Source organism: Nicotiana tomentosiformis, chromosome 10 (assembly GCF_000390325.3).
Source record: "Nicotiana tomentosiformis chromosome 10, ASM39032v3, whole genome shotgun sequence".
In the NCBI taxonomy this organism is placed as follows: domain Eukaryota; kingdom Viridiplantae; phylum Streptophyta; class Magnoliopsida; order Solanales; family Solanaceae; genus Nicotiana; species Nicotiana tomentosiformis.
In genome coordinates, this window is record NC_090821.1 from 65,216,970 (window position 1) to 65,231,708 (window position 14,739).

Sequence of the window (14,739 nt, forward strand, 5' to 3'; positions counted from 1 at the left end):
AGCTTCCCAATAGGAAGTATCGTCTAACATGGCGCTAACTCAAGAAGGTACGTATTTGGAGTCAGAATAGTCATCTGTTCATGGAGCTCCTCGAGCTATGTTGACACTGGTAACCCTATCGTCAGCAACAGAGGTTACTCATCCTCATTCATTCCCACTGATACCGGCTTACCCTGGTATCACCGGTAGGTTGTGGTTGCCGCCGGCCCCGACGACTCCCATTTATTCCGGTACCATAAGTTGCTTACCTCTTCCTACTCCTACCTCTCTACCCAGATTAACCTATACAACACCATCTAGTGACCCATTGACATTTGCCCCTATGAGCCCTTATTTTTCACACAACCAGCCACATCTTCAACCTTCAATACTAGGTCTACCTCGTACCACTTCTAGTTTTTCCCGTTCCATGACTAGTCGAATTTCCCTTCCTACGCAAACCCGGTGATTCCCTTAACCTTTGGAATTTTCAACTCCATAACTTCATCTTCTCAATTGCCACTTTACTCATTCTCAGCCCTTTTCTCCTCATATACACCAATAATGACTATAACCTAAATCCCTTCAAAGGCCCAGATGGGAATTTTGACCCAAATGCCCACATACCCATACACTACTTTTATACCTCCTCCTTATAACACACCAAACCATTTTCATGTCCCGCTTGAATCCCAATCTCAACAGTCGCGCATGCCAAAGAGTAAATTGTCTTTCCCAAAATTTGATGGTAATAATACTCGAGCTTGGATTTGGCTTTGTGATCATTATTTCAACCTGTACCGTGTCCCTAAGGTCGAAAAAATAACGTACGTGACCATCAATACCAGGGAGGCTATTGATAACTGGTTTATATGATAGACTATTACTTGGCCCCAATTTTGTATTGATATTTGTGAACATTATGGTCAATCCAAGGCCATTAATAAAGTCACAGAGTTCAACCAATTGCAACAATGGGCTGATATAGATAGTTTCCAAAAGAATTTTGAGGATCTACGCTGTCATGTGTTACGAGCTAGGCCCTATTTAGACGAGGCATATTTCATTGAATGCTTTGTGGGCAGCCTAAAAGAAGAACTTGGGCCCTTTGTTGATGTGGATAATCCACAAACTTTGTTAAAAGCATACAAGTTTGCCAAACGTTATGAGTGTTCCCTCAATGCTTCTGCCAAACAGACCTTGTCCAAAATTCTCAAGCCCAACCCATCACAATACCCAGCCAAAGCCCAAGTTTCTTTTTCTGTTGGTCGAAGCTCGGGAAATAACTTCAAGTTGATGGGCCAGAAAAACCTTTCTATCGAGGCCTTGAGAGAGCAGAACCTATGTTTCAAGTGTCATGATAAATACTCTCCTGGACACCAATGCAAGCCCAAGGCATTGAATACGAAGGAAGGTGAGGAGACATTTATGGAGGCCCTTGATGAAGAATTGCATAATGAAGTAACGGGTGAATGAGAGGCTGAACAAGTAGAGGTAGCTGTTAATACGTATTGAAGGATGGGTAAGAAAATTTTCAGTTATGGTCTTTATCTATACCGGAGCAATGCATAGCTTTGTGGATCCCCGAGTTATTAAGCAATTACGACTAAACATGGTACTTGCTAACCGGATCATGAATGTGAAGGCGGCCAATGGCCAGATAATAAAATGCAACCAAAGGTTCTCAAAATTTTTGTGGACAATGAATGGAGAGGCCTTTGTGTGGGACTTGAATATGTTAGGAGCAGATGGTAGTGACATTGTACTTAGAATGGATTGGCTCAATTTTGTAACTCTTATTTTGCTGCACACCCGTTCTCATAGCATCTCATTTTTCAGATGTGAAAGGTTGCTATTAACTAGCAGTGACGATGTGGGCTTGATTGAATTGGGGGATGCTAAATCTATATGACGATTATTGAAGGTGGGCCGCTGTGTCATTATAGCGCAGTTACTATCCCTGCCGACCCTCTGTTGGAATTAGTTGAGCCCATTAAGTCTTTAATTAAAGACTTTGTCGATATTTTTAAAGAACCTCATGGGCTTCCACCGGAAAGAGCTTGTGACCATGCAATTGAACTAGAACCTGGAGCTAAGCCCATCAACCAAATACCTTACAGGTATTCGTTCAAACAAAAGAACACCATTGAAAGAATGGTGAAAGAGATGCTTGATGCGCAAATTGTAGTACCCAATACTTCCCCCATTTGCTTCTCCAGTCATTTTGGTTAAGAAAAATGATTCCACGTGGAGGCTTTGTATGGACGATCGGAGGCTTAATGACTTCACAATTAAGAATAAATATGCAATTTCGAAAGTTGAAGATTTTCTTGATGAACTTAATGGGGTTGCCTTATTTTTCCAGCTAGATTTGAGGTCCGAATACCATCAAATACATATGAGGTATGAGATGAATTCAATACGGCATTTAAAACTGATCATGGATTGTGGGGGTTTAGAGTAATGCCTTTTGTCCTTACTAATGCACTCGCTACATTTCAAGCTTTGATGCATAAACTTTTCAGTCCATATTTAAGGAAATTTATCCTTGTTTTCTTTGACGACATATTAGTCTACAATATGTCTCTAGAATATTATTTGCAACATTTGAAAATGGTATTTGAAGTTCTAAGGGCTAATTTGTTGTTCGCTAAGATGTCAAAGTGTTGTTTTGGCCGAACCCAAATTGAATACTTAGGCCATTTGATATGTTACACCCCATGTTTTCGTACGTGAAGTACGCCATAAGTAAATTGATGAAAGCTCGGAAATGAGATGTTACATTTCGCATTTTTGTACGTTAAAGTTTTGTCGTAAGTTAATCGACGTAAGTTCGGGAATGAGATTATTTTGAGATTATAAGTATTATGCTATTTCAAACAAGTGATGAGTAAATTCGTGAAGGGGAGAGGGTAAGCGAATCGAAGAAAGTGAGTTTCGTCAAAGTTTGTCAATTTGGGATAAAATACGGTCTGAGCTATAATGCTCGGTATTTATGGACTAGTACCATACAAGGTACCACATGAACATGATAGTAAGATACATAAAGTGTTTAAAAGTGAGTAACATTTTAAGTAATTTGAGAGAATTCTTAATTATGTGGGTAATTAGTTAATTATTGGTTAGTAAAAGATTAATAAGTTAACAATTAATTAGAATGGTGAATAAGCTTAATGGATCTTATCCTCAACGTGGCAGCAATCTAAGTTTAATTTAGTGACTCTTTCCTCAACAAATAAGGTGGATCATTTAGAGAAATTCTTGTCTAAGTCATCACCTTAGTGGGGGCCACACCCACTCAGGTAAAAGACTTCCCAAAATAACAAAAAGTGATACATATTTTGGCAAGTGGGAAAGATATATTTTACATGGAGAAGATTTTGGATATGATTAAAGCTTGCTAACGTTAGATGCTAAGCTTTAATCTCCATGGACCAGCAGCGTTGGATGCTAAGCTTTAATCTCCATGGACCAGCAACGTTGGATGCTAAGCTTTAATCTCCATGGACCAACAACGTTGGATGCTAAGCTTGCTAATGGATATTTCTGTCACGCCCCAACCTCGGAGAACGTGACCAGCTCTCAACCGAGTGAACCCGATCGAGCAAGCCTATTAAACCTTTCCTAACCGACTCATTCATAATCCAAAAAAAAAAACGATCGCATCACCATTTTAAAATAGGGGAGAAATCAGTTATATAACTATATAAACGTTGCTAGTTCATTTTTTCTTATATACATTATGCCATAGTTGAGTTCCCAAAATACAACTCGATCCAACGACCACCCCAACATACATACATGACCCACCAAAACGTCTACGGAGCCTCTAAGAGTACAAAAGAGTAACATGACAATACCGGCAATAAGGCCCCGACTATACCTCAAAATATGAAAACTTATACAAAAGAAGGACCACATGACCCCTGGGATAAATGGGGCTTACCAAGACTGCTGTGAGGAGAGAAAGAGAGCACCACTCTCTGCGATCGGCACTATCTGCGATGGAACCACCTACATCCATTCAAAAATATAGTGCCCCCGACAAAAGGGATGTTAGTACTGTCAAATAGTACTAGTATATAAGGCAAACACCAATCTTAGTAGGATGAACAATGAAACAAAGAGAAGGCAGTCATACTAATCAATAAGTACTTCATAGAAATACAAAGAAACACCACGTAAGGATCACATAGTTTCCAATTCAATCTTTCCATCTTTTTAGATTAATAATCTTTAGTGCCAAAATCACAACTCACAATGCCACCGTATTTTTACACGGAGTCCGGTCTCGGCCCGACCGGCTAATCCATCTCAAGTGAGACATATCCATATCCATAATGTAAATCAATAATTCCACATAAATGCCACCATATGTATAGCATGGCGTCCGATCTCGGCCCGATCGGCTAAGCCATCCCACTTGAGATATAACCTCTTTCAATTGTTCACTTAGTTCACATTTCTTTCCCATCTTTCATTACATGGCACAAACAACCTCATTTATTAAGTAGTTCTTGGCACTTGGGCACATTTTACAATTCAAGTCTTTCCCTTTTTATTCGTTCAAATAACGTCATCATTCATGTCGATAAGTACCATCACATAAGGCATTGCACACATAAGGGAAGGAGCTTGGAAAATCATAGTTACGTTCTCAAATAGCATGATGAAATGGTAACCATCTAAAATGATTAGGGAACATGAATCTTTCAATCCAACATACTAAGGCAAACAATTCTAGTATGATCAAGTTGGAACTTACACCAATTATTCGGACATCAGGAGTTCGATTCTAAGAAGAAAAGAGTTAGCCATACATACCTCAATTGCGCTTCTTTAGACTCTACAATTATCCGAAACCCTTAGCAACCTCAATCTATTTTTGCAATATACAAATTGAATGCAAAATTAGAAAAATGTTCATGGTTCTAGTTTACTTTTTATTTTTTCCTCACTCTTTGTTACATGCATGCAAGATGAACAACCCTCATACCTATGGACCATCTTATTAATACCCCATTATAGCTATGTTTAAAATTAAGAGCTGTGTGATGAAGTTTTACCTTTTTGGATGAAGAATTTGGTGCTTTGCTTGAATATTTCCAAGATTTGAGTGATGGTTGAAAATTAATTGATGGGAATTAGGCCCTCCCTCTAGAATCCCCTCTCTCTCACACTAGAAATATCATAAATGAGCTTCAAAATAGGCTAAATGAGTGTTTTAACGGAATAGGGGTCGGGTTTTAAATTAAGAAAAATAGTGCCCCGACACAGGTTTGCGGTCAAATATGCAACCGCATAATGGTTATGCGGTCCGCAAAGTGACCGCAGAAACGGCCCTCAGGGGCCTAAACTTTCGGCTCAGGTATGCGATCAGTATGCGGTCCGCATACTTGTTCTGCGGTCGCATAATGCACCGCAGAACTCCCTCCGCAGAAACCTAAGAGGAAATTATGCGACCGATATGCGGTCCGCATATCGATTATGCGGTCGCATAATCGACCGTAAAACTGACCTCAAATTGGCCAAACTCACTGCTTCACTCTGCGGCCATTATGTGGTCCGCAGAGTGATTATGCGGCCGCATAATGGGCTGCAGAAACGCTTCCTTATGCGAAATATTTTTCTCTAAGTCCGTAGGGTAATGTTCAGTCCAAAAAGTCTGAATCGCGGCTCGCAAGTCACCGCGAAGAATTTCTACTATAGTAACGCAGGAATCTAACTTAGCACCACGAAACCCCGAGTTTTTGGTTAAAATTTTTACGGGTCCTCACATCCTCCCCCACTTAAGATCATCCATCCTCGAATGAGGATCAAGGTTCACTTAACACAGTTTCAGTTATGCCACATATCATCAACCCCAAATTTGCCTAACTTCCTAATTTCCTGAAAATTTCGCCAGAGTTTTCTTTGTATTTAGGCCTATCCACCTGTCAGAGAGCCCCCGAAACACATCTTAGCAACATATATAGAATTAAATGACACAACAGAATACAAAATAACACCAACCGAAGCCTCATGGGGGCACATACAACTAGAAAGTAGTGTCTTTATATTAGCCGAACAAGTGATACAATTTTTTTGGGGGGAAATTTAGGGGGGACAACTTTATAGAGCTATTATATGGCTATTCAAATAAATGAGGGTGCTTTTCTTTCGTTTCATTCTCGGCTTCCCAAGTAGCTTCTTCGACTTGTTGGTTTCGCCATAACACCTTCACGAATGCAATTTCTTTGTTTCTCAACTTTCGGACCTGCCTATCAAGAATAGCATCCGGAATTTCTTCATATGACAACTCTTCACTAACCTCGATGGCCTCAACCGGCACAATAGCGGACGGATCTCCAACTACCTTCTTCAACATGGACACATGGAATACCGGGTGTACTAATGACATCTCAGGTCGTAGTTCAAGCTTGTACACCACCTGACCTATCCTTTGAATGATTCTATACGGCCCGACATACCTTGGACTTAATTTACTTTTATTTCCAAACCGCATAATCCCCTTCATGGGAGATACCTTCAAGAACACCCAATCATCTTCTTTGAACTCTAAGTCTCTGCGACGAACATCCGAGTAGGATTTTTGACGACTCTGAGCAGTTTTCAACCGCTCTTTTATGATCTTAACCTTTTCCATAGCCTGATGCACAAGGTCTGGTCCTATTAGTTCAGCTTCTCCAACCTCGAACCAGCCAATCGGCGACCTACATCTTCTACCATACAAGGCCTCGAATGGCGCCATCTGAATACTGGCATGGAAGTTGTTGTTATAAGAAAATTCTATGAGCGACAAATGATCATCCCAGCTACCCTTGAAGTCAAGTACACACGCACCCAATATGTCCTCAAGCGTCTGAATAGTCCGCTTTGCTTGCCCGTCAGTCTGTGGATGGAAAGTCATGCTAAGATTTACCTGCGTACCCAAACCTTGCTGAAATTTCTTCCAGAAATTAGCTGTGAATTGGGCCCCTCGATCGGAAATGATGAAAACTGGAGTGCCATGAAGCTTGACTATTTCCTTGATATACAACTGAGCATATTGTTTCGTAGTGTTGGTGGATTTAACTAGTAAAAAGTGTGCTGATTTCGTGAGTCGGTCCACGATCACCCAAATTGAGTCAAACTTACGCGGAGTGCGTGGTAACCCTACCACAAAATCCATGTTGATCATTTCCCATTTCTACATTGGAATTTCTATACTCTGAGCTAACCCACCGGGCCTTTGATGCTCGGCCTTCACTTATTGACAGTTTGAATATTTTGCCACAAAGTCCGCCATACCCCTCTTCATGTTATTCCACCAGTAAACTTCCTTGAGGTCATGATACATTTTTGTAGAGCCTGGGTGCACAAAATATCTAGAAGTATGCGCTTCTGCCATGATTCTTTCCTGAAGACCATCTACGTTTGGAACACATAGTCGTCCTTGGTACCGTAATATATTGTCATCCATGCCAAGAGAAAAAGCTGTAGTACTATGTTTATGAATCCCTTCCTTCAGTTGCACCAATACTGGATCACTGTATTGTTTCTCCTTGACCTCCGTCACAAGAGATGATTCCGCCCTATTCCGCACAATCACTCCCCCTTCACTAGAGTCCGTAAGACGAACTCCCAAACCGGCCAACTGGTGAACCTCCCACGCCAAGGGCCTTTGACATGCCTCCAAGCGAGCCAAACTACCCATAGATTTCCGACTAAGAGCATCCGCCACCACATTAACTTTCCCCGGATGATACAAAATGTCGATGCCATAATCTTTGAGCAACTCAAGACACCTTCTCTGCCTTAAGTTCAATTCCTTCTGTTTGAAAATGTATTGAAGACTCTCGTGGTCCGTGAATACATCTACATGGACTCCATACAAATAATGACGCCAAATTTTTAATGTAAAAACCGTTGCCGCAAGCTCTAAGTCATGAGTTGGATAGTTCTTTTCATGATTATTAAGTTGCCTTGAAGCATATGCTATAACCTTACCATGTTGCATTAATACACACCCAAGACCTATCCTTGAAGCATCGCAATATACCACAAACCCCTCGGTACCCTCTGGCAGGGTCAATACCGGCGCCGAAGTCAATCTTGATTTCAATTCCTGGAAGCTCCTTTCACAAGCATCGAACCACTGGAACTTAACCGCCCTCTGTATCAATTTAGTCAATGGAGAGGCAAGAGTAGAGAACCCATCCACAAACCTCCTATAATACCCGGGCAAACCCAAGAAACTGCGAATCTCTGTTGGAGTAGTTGGTCTAGGCCAATCCTTCACCGCTGTAATCATTTGAGGATCCACCTTAATTCCTTCCCCGAAGACGACATGACCCAGGAATGTAACAGATTCAAGCCAAAATTCACATTTCGAGAACTTTGCATACAATTGGTGTTGATGAAGAGTTTGCAGAACTGCCCTGAGGTGATCAGCGTGATCCTCTCGACTTCGTGAATACACCAGGATGTCGTCAATGAATACTATCACAAAGGAGTCGAGGAACGGCTTGACGACTCGATTCATAAGATCCATGAAAGATGTCGGGGCATTTGTTAGCCCGAAAGACATTACCAAAAATTCAAAGTGCCCATACCGGGTTCTGAAAGCTGTTTTTAGAATATCCTGCTCCCTTACCTTCAATTGATAGTACCCGGACCGCAAATCAATTTTGGAGAAGAACTTAGCACCTTGCAATTGGTCAAACAAATCATATATTCTAGGAAATGGGTATTTGTTTTTTATTGTGACTTTGTTGAGTTGCCGGTAATCAATACACATCCGCAGCGATCCATCTTTCTTTCTGACAAAGAGAACTGGTGCGCCCCAAGGTGACACACTCGGTCGGATGAAACCTTTCTCTAGCAAATCCCTCAGTTGTTCCTTTACCTCTTTTAATTCTGCCGGTGCCATTCTATAAGGTGGAATGGATATAGGCTGCGTGCCTGGCATCATATCAATCCCAAAATCAATCTCCATGTCTGGAGGGATTCAAGGAGCTCATCCGGAAAGACATCGGGGAAGTCATTCACAATTTGTACAGATTCAAGGGTAGGCACCTCAGTAGTGGTGTCCGTCACTCGAACTAAATGATAAATATACCCCTTCATGATCATATTTGTGGCCTTAAGGTAAGAAATAAACCTATCTTTCGGCATAACATTATTCCCCTCCCACTCAACAGTTGGCTCAATTGGAAACTCAAGCCTCATAATTCTGGTCCGACAGTCAAGTTTGGCAAAACATGAATAGAGCCAATCCATTCCCATTATTACATCAAAATCAATCATCCCTGCTTCAATAAGATCGGCCATGGTAATCCGACCACGCACCGTGACAACACAATCCCTATAAATTCGTGCAGTCATAATACACTCGCCAATTAGAGTAGATACAGAGAACGGCTCATGAAGTTGTTCCGGTTCTATCCCGAAGCTCGTAGCAATATACGGAGTAACATAGGACAAAGAAGATCAGGGATCAATAAGGGCATACACATCATGAGATTGGACAGTCAATATACCTGTGACGACATCTGGGGAAGCCTCTGCACTCTGTCGACCACTCATAGCATTGAATTAGCTGGGTCCTCCCGAACTCTGTGCACCACCCCTAGCTGCACCATGCCCTGTGGGTGCTAAAGAGCCTCGAGCTGGAGGGGGTGCTGAAGATGTAGCAGCTGTAGGACTGGATGACTGAGTTGTGCCCCTGCCTGCACCCTGACGGGATGCACGACACTCCCTCTGAATATGACATCTCATCACGCATCCGTAACATACTGGCATGTCTAAGTAGCAGACTCCCGAATGTATCCTCCCACACTTAGGGCATGGGGCCCTCTGCTGCTGCTGGAATCTCCCTCCTGATCGCCCCTGATGGTGGGACCCCCTGCTGCCCTAACCGGGCCTAAAGTGACTCCCCTGCTACTAATCGTGCCCTGATGGCGGGGCACTAGCTGAAGACTGAGCATAAGACTGGGGTGGCCCTGATGATCCTCCCCGAAAAGCTGATCTCCCACCTCTGAATGAATCCCCAATGTTGCCCCGCTGATCGGGCCCTACTACTACTTTCCCATTCCATCCTGAGCTTTAACTTTCGAGCCTCCGTAGCTTGGGCAAATGCCACCATCCTTCCATAGTTAATGTCAGAATTTAGAGCAGTTGTGGAAACCTCATTAATAACCAAAGGGCTAAGGCCCTGCACAAATCGACGCACTCTTGCCTCCATAGTCGGCATCATATGAACACCATACTTCGACAGGTGCACGAACTCCATGTGATACTCCCATACATTCTTACTACCCTGTTTAAGGGTCTCAAACTCCACAGCACGGTCTGCCTTAGTCTCGGCAGGTAAGAAATGGTCTATGAAGGCATCCGCGAACTCACTCCATCTCGCCGGAGGGCTCCCCTCCTTACGGGAATCTTCCCACATCTCAAACCAGGAATATGCTACCTCTTTCAGACTATAAGAGTCCAACTCTACTCCCTCTACTGCAGTAGCACGCATAACTCGGAGAGTCTTATGCATCTCATCAATAAAATCCTGAGGGTCTGCCCCGAGATCAGTACCTGTGAACACTGGAGGGTCTAACTGAAGGAACCTGTTTACCCTGGAACCAGAAGAATCCTCTTGCGAGCTAAATAAGGTGGGTGCAACATTTGACCTCTGGGCCTGAGAAGCTACTAACTGAGTCAGCATCTGAATAGCTCCCCTAAGATCCCCATCAGAAATACCGGGACCTGGAGTTGGGCTGGAGGTGGAACAGGTATATCTACGGGAGGGATTGTGGCATCCTCCGCGGGTGTAGGAACTGGGGTAGTATATTCTAGAGTAGATGAATCAGGCAGTGTGGTAGTAGGGGGATTATCCACACCCGTATTATCAAGTAAGGGATCAACAGCCACTCCTGGTGTGGCATTGGCTTCTTGGCCAATTCTCGCTCTCTTCTTAGGTGTCATTTACTGAAAATTAGAACAATGCACGAGTTAAAGGAGAACAACCTCACGTTCCGCTATATCGCACAATATAGAACAACAATGAAGGGTATTATTCCTAAATGTCCAAGTAGCTCCCTAATTATAAATGTGGTCGACAACACACCGATAAGAAGGGCTCTACTAGACATGGCTCCGAGATATCCTAGGACACTTTAAAACCTTAGGCTCTGATACAAAGTTTGTCACGCCCCAACCTCGGGGAGTGCGACCGACGCTCAACCGAGTGAACCCGATCGAGCAAGCCTATTAAACCTTTCCTACGCGACTCATTCGTAATCCAAAAAAAAAAGATTGCATCATCATTTTAAAACAGGGGAGAAATCAGTTATATAACTATATAAATGTTGCTAGTTCATTTTTCCTTATATACATTATGCCATAGTTGAGTTCCTAAAATACAACTCGATCCAACGACTACCCCAACATACATACATGACCCACATAAACGTCTACGGAGCCTCTAAGAGTACAAAAGAGCAACATGACAATGCCGGCAACAAGGCCCCGGCTATACCTCAAAATATGAAAACTTATACAAAAGAAGGACCACATGACCCCTGGGAGAAATGGGGATCACCAAGACTGCTGTGAGGAGAGAAAGAGAGCACCACTATCTGCGATCGGCACTATCTGCGATGGAACCACCTACATCCATTCAAATATGTAGCGCCCCCGGCAAAAGGGACGTTAGTACTGTCGAATAGTACTAGTATGTAAGAAAAATACCAATCTTAGTAGGAAGAACAGTGAAACAAAGAGAAGGCAGTCATACTAATCAATAAGTACTTCATAGAAATACAAAGAAACACCAAGTAAGGATCACATAGTTTCCAATTCAATCTTTCCATCTTTTTAGATTAATAATCTTTAGTGCCAAAGCCACAACTCACAATGCCACCGTGTTTTTACACGGAGTCCGGTCTCGGCCCGACCGGCTAAGCCATCTCAAGTGATACATATCCATATCCATAATGTAAATCAATAATTCCACATAAATGCCACCATATGTATAGCATGGCGTCCGATCTCGGCCCGATCGGCTAAGCCATCCCACTTGAAACATAACCTCTTTCAATTGTTCACTTAGTTCATATTTCTTTCCCATCTTTCATTACATGGCACAAAAAACCTCATTTATTAAGTAGTTCTTGGCACTTAGGCACATTTTACAATTCAAGTCTTTCCCTTTTTATTCGTTCAAATAACGTCATCATTCATGTCGATAAGTACTATCACATAAGGCATTGCACACATAAGCGAATGAGCTTGGAAAACCATAGTTACGTTCTCAAATATCATGATGACATGGTAACCATCTAAAACGATTAGGGAACATGAATCTTTCAATCCAACACACTAAGGCAAACAATTCTAGTATGATCAAGTTGGAACTTACAACAATTATTCGGACACCAGGAGTTCGATTCTAAGAAGAAAATAGTTAGTTATACATACCTCAATTGCGCTTCTTTAGACTCTACAATCATCCAGAACCCTTAGCAACCTCAATCTATTTTTGCAATATACAAATTGAACCCAAAATTAGAAAAACGTTCATGCTTCTAGTTCACTTTTTATTTTTCCCACACTCTTTATCACATGCATGCAAGATGAACAACCCTCATACCCATGGACCATCTTATTAATACCCCATTATAGCTATGTTTGAAATTAAGAGTTGGAGTGATGAAGTCTTACCTTTTTGGATGAAGGATTTGGTGTTTTACTTGAATATTTCCAAGCTTTGAGTGATGGTTGAAGATTAATTGATGGGAAATAGGCTCTCCCTCTAGAACCCCCTCTCTCTTACACTAGAAATATCATAAATGAGCTTCAAAATAGGCTAAATATGTGTTTTAACGGAATGGGGGTCGGGTTTTAAATTAAGAAAAATGGTGCCCCGACATAGGTCTGCGGTCGCATATGCGACCGCATAATGGTTATGCGGTCCGCAAAGTGATCGCAGAAATGGCCCTCAGGGGCCTAAACCTTCGGCTAAGGTATGCGACCAGTATGCGGTCCGCATACTTGTTCTGCGATCGGATAATGCACCGCAGAACTCCCACCGCAGAAACCCAAGAGAAAATTATGTGACCGATATGCGGTCCGCATATCGATTATGCGGTCGCATAATCAACTGAAAAACTGACCTCAAATTGGCCAAACTTACTGCTTCACTCTGCGGCCATTATGCGGTCCACAGAGTATTTATGCGGTCGCATAATGGGTCGCAGAAACTCTTCCTTCTGCGAAACATTTTCCTCTAAGTCCGTAGGGTACTGTTCCGTCCAAAAAGTCCGAACCGCAGCTCGCAAGTCGCCGCGAAAAATTTCTACAATAGTAACGCAGGAATCTAACTTGGCACCACGAAACCCCGAGTTTTTGGTTAAAATTTTTACGGGTCCTCACAATTTTCCTACTTCGATCCGCCGTTATGTGTTTTTCGCAAAAGACGTGTGTTAGAGGAATTGTCAAGAGAAACGGTCCAGGTATGTTAAGGTTATCCCTTCTTTCCTTTTGGCATGATCCAAATGATACAAATGAAATGAGCAAAATACGCAACTTTCATAAATGACTCTATTCATATAAATACTATGGGTGTCTATATTCTTGATTCCCCATGTATCCTATTATTTTATCATTTGTTTATGGGTCTTAGAAAATACGTAAGTTGACAAAGTTTTCTTCATGATATTAATCAAAGGCATAATGGTCTTATGACATTTCGAAAGATTTTATTGACGCACTTTTTATACATTACATTCATTTATACATGTACATTGACCCATGACCAGATGACGTTATATACGCGTATATATGTATATATGTGTATATGAGATATGAAAAAAGGTTACGGCATTATATACGCACCTCCACCTGATCAGCTGGTATACATTGATGATGTTGCCCACAGTAGTCAAAATGATATAATGGGATGCCCTCAGAGGCTTGATGACCTCAGTGATGAGTAAATTCATGAAGGAGAGAGGGTAAGCGAATCGAAGAAAGTGGGTTTCGTCGAAGTTTGTCAGTTTGGGATAAAATACGGTCCGAGCTATAATACCCGATATTTATGGACTAGTACCATAAAAGGTACCACATGATCATGATAGTAGGGTACATAAAGTGTGTTAAAAGTGAGTAGCATTTTAAGTAATTTGAGAGAATTCTTAATTATATGTGTAATGGGTTAATTATTGATTAGTGGGAGATTAATAAGTTAACAATTAATTAGAATGGTGGATAAGCTTAATGGATCTTATCCTCAACGTGGCAGCAATCTAAGTTTAATTTAGTGACTCTTTACTCAACAAATAAGGTGGATCATTTAGAGAAATTCTTGGCTAAGTCATCACCTTAGTGGGGCCCACACCCACTAAGGTAAAAGACTTCCCAAAATAACAAAAAGTGATACATATTTTGGCAAGTCGGAAAGATAAATTTTACATGGAGAAACTTTTGGATATGATTAAAGCTTGCTAACGTTAGATGCTAAGCTTTAATCTCCATGGACCAGCAACGTTGGATGCTTACCTTTAATCTCCATGGACCAACAACCTTGGATGCTAAGCTTTAATCTCCATGGACCAGCAATGCCGGATGCTAAGCTTACTAATGGATATTTCCCTACTTCGATCCGTTGTTATGTATTTTTCACAAAAGACGTGTGTTAGAGGAATTGTCAAGAGAATCGGTCCAGGTATGTTAAGGCTGTCCCTTCTTTTCTTTTGGCATGATCCAAATGATTTAAATGAAACGAGC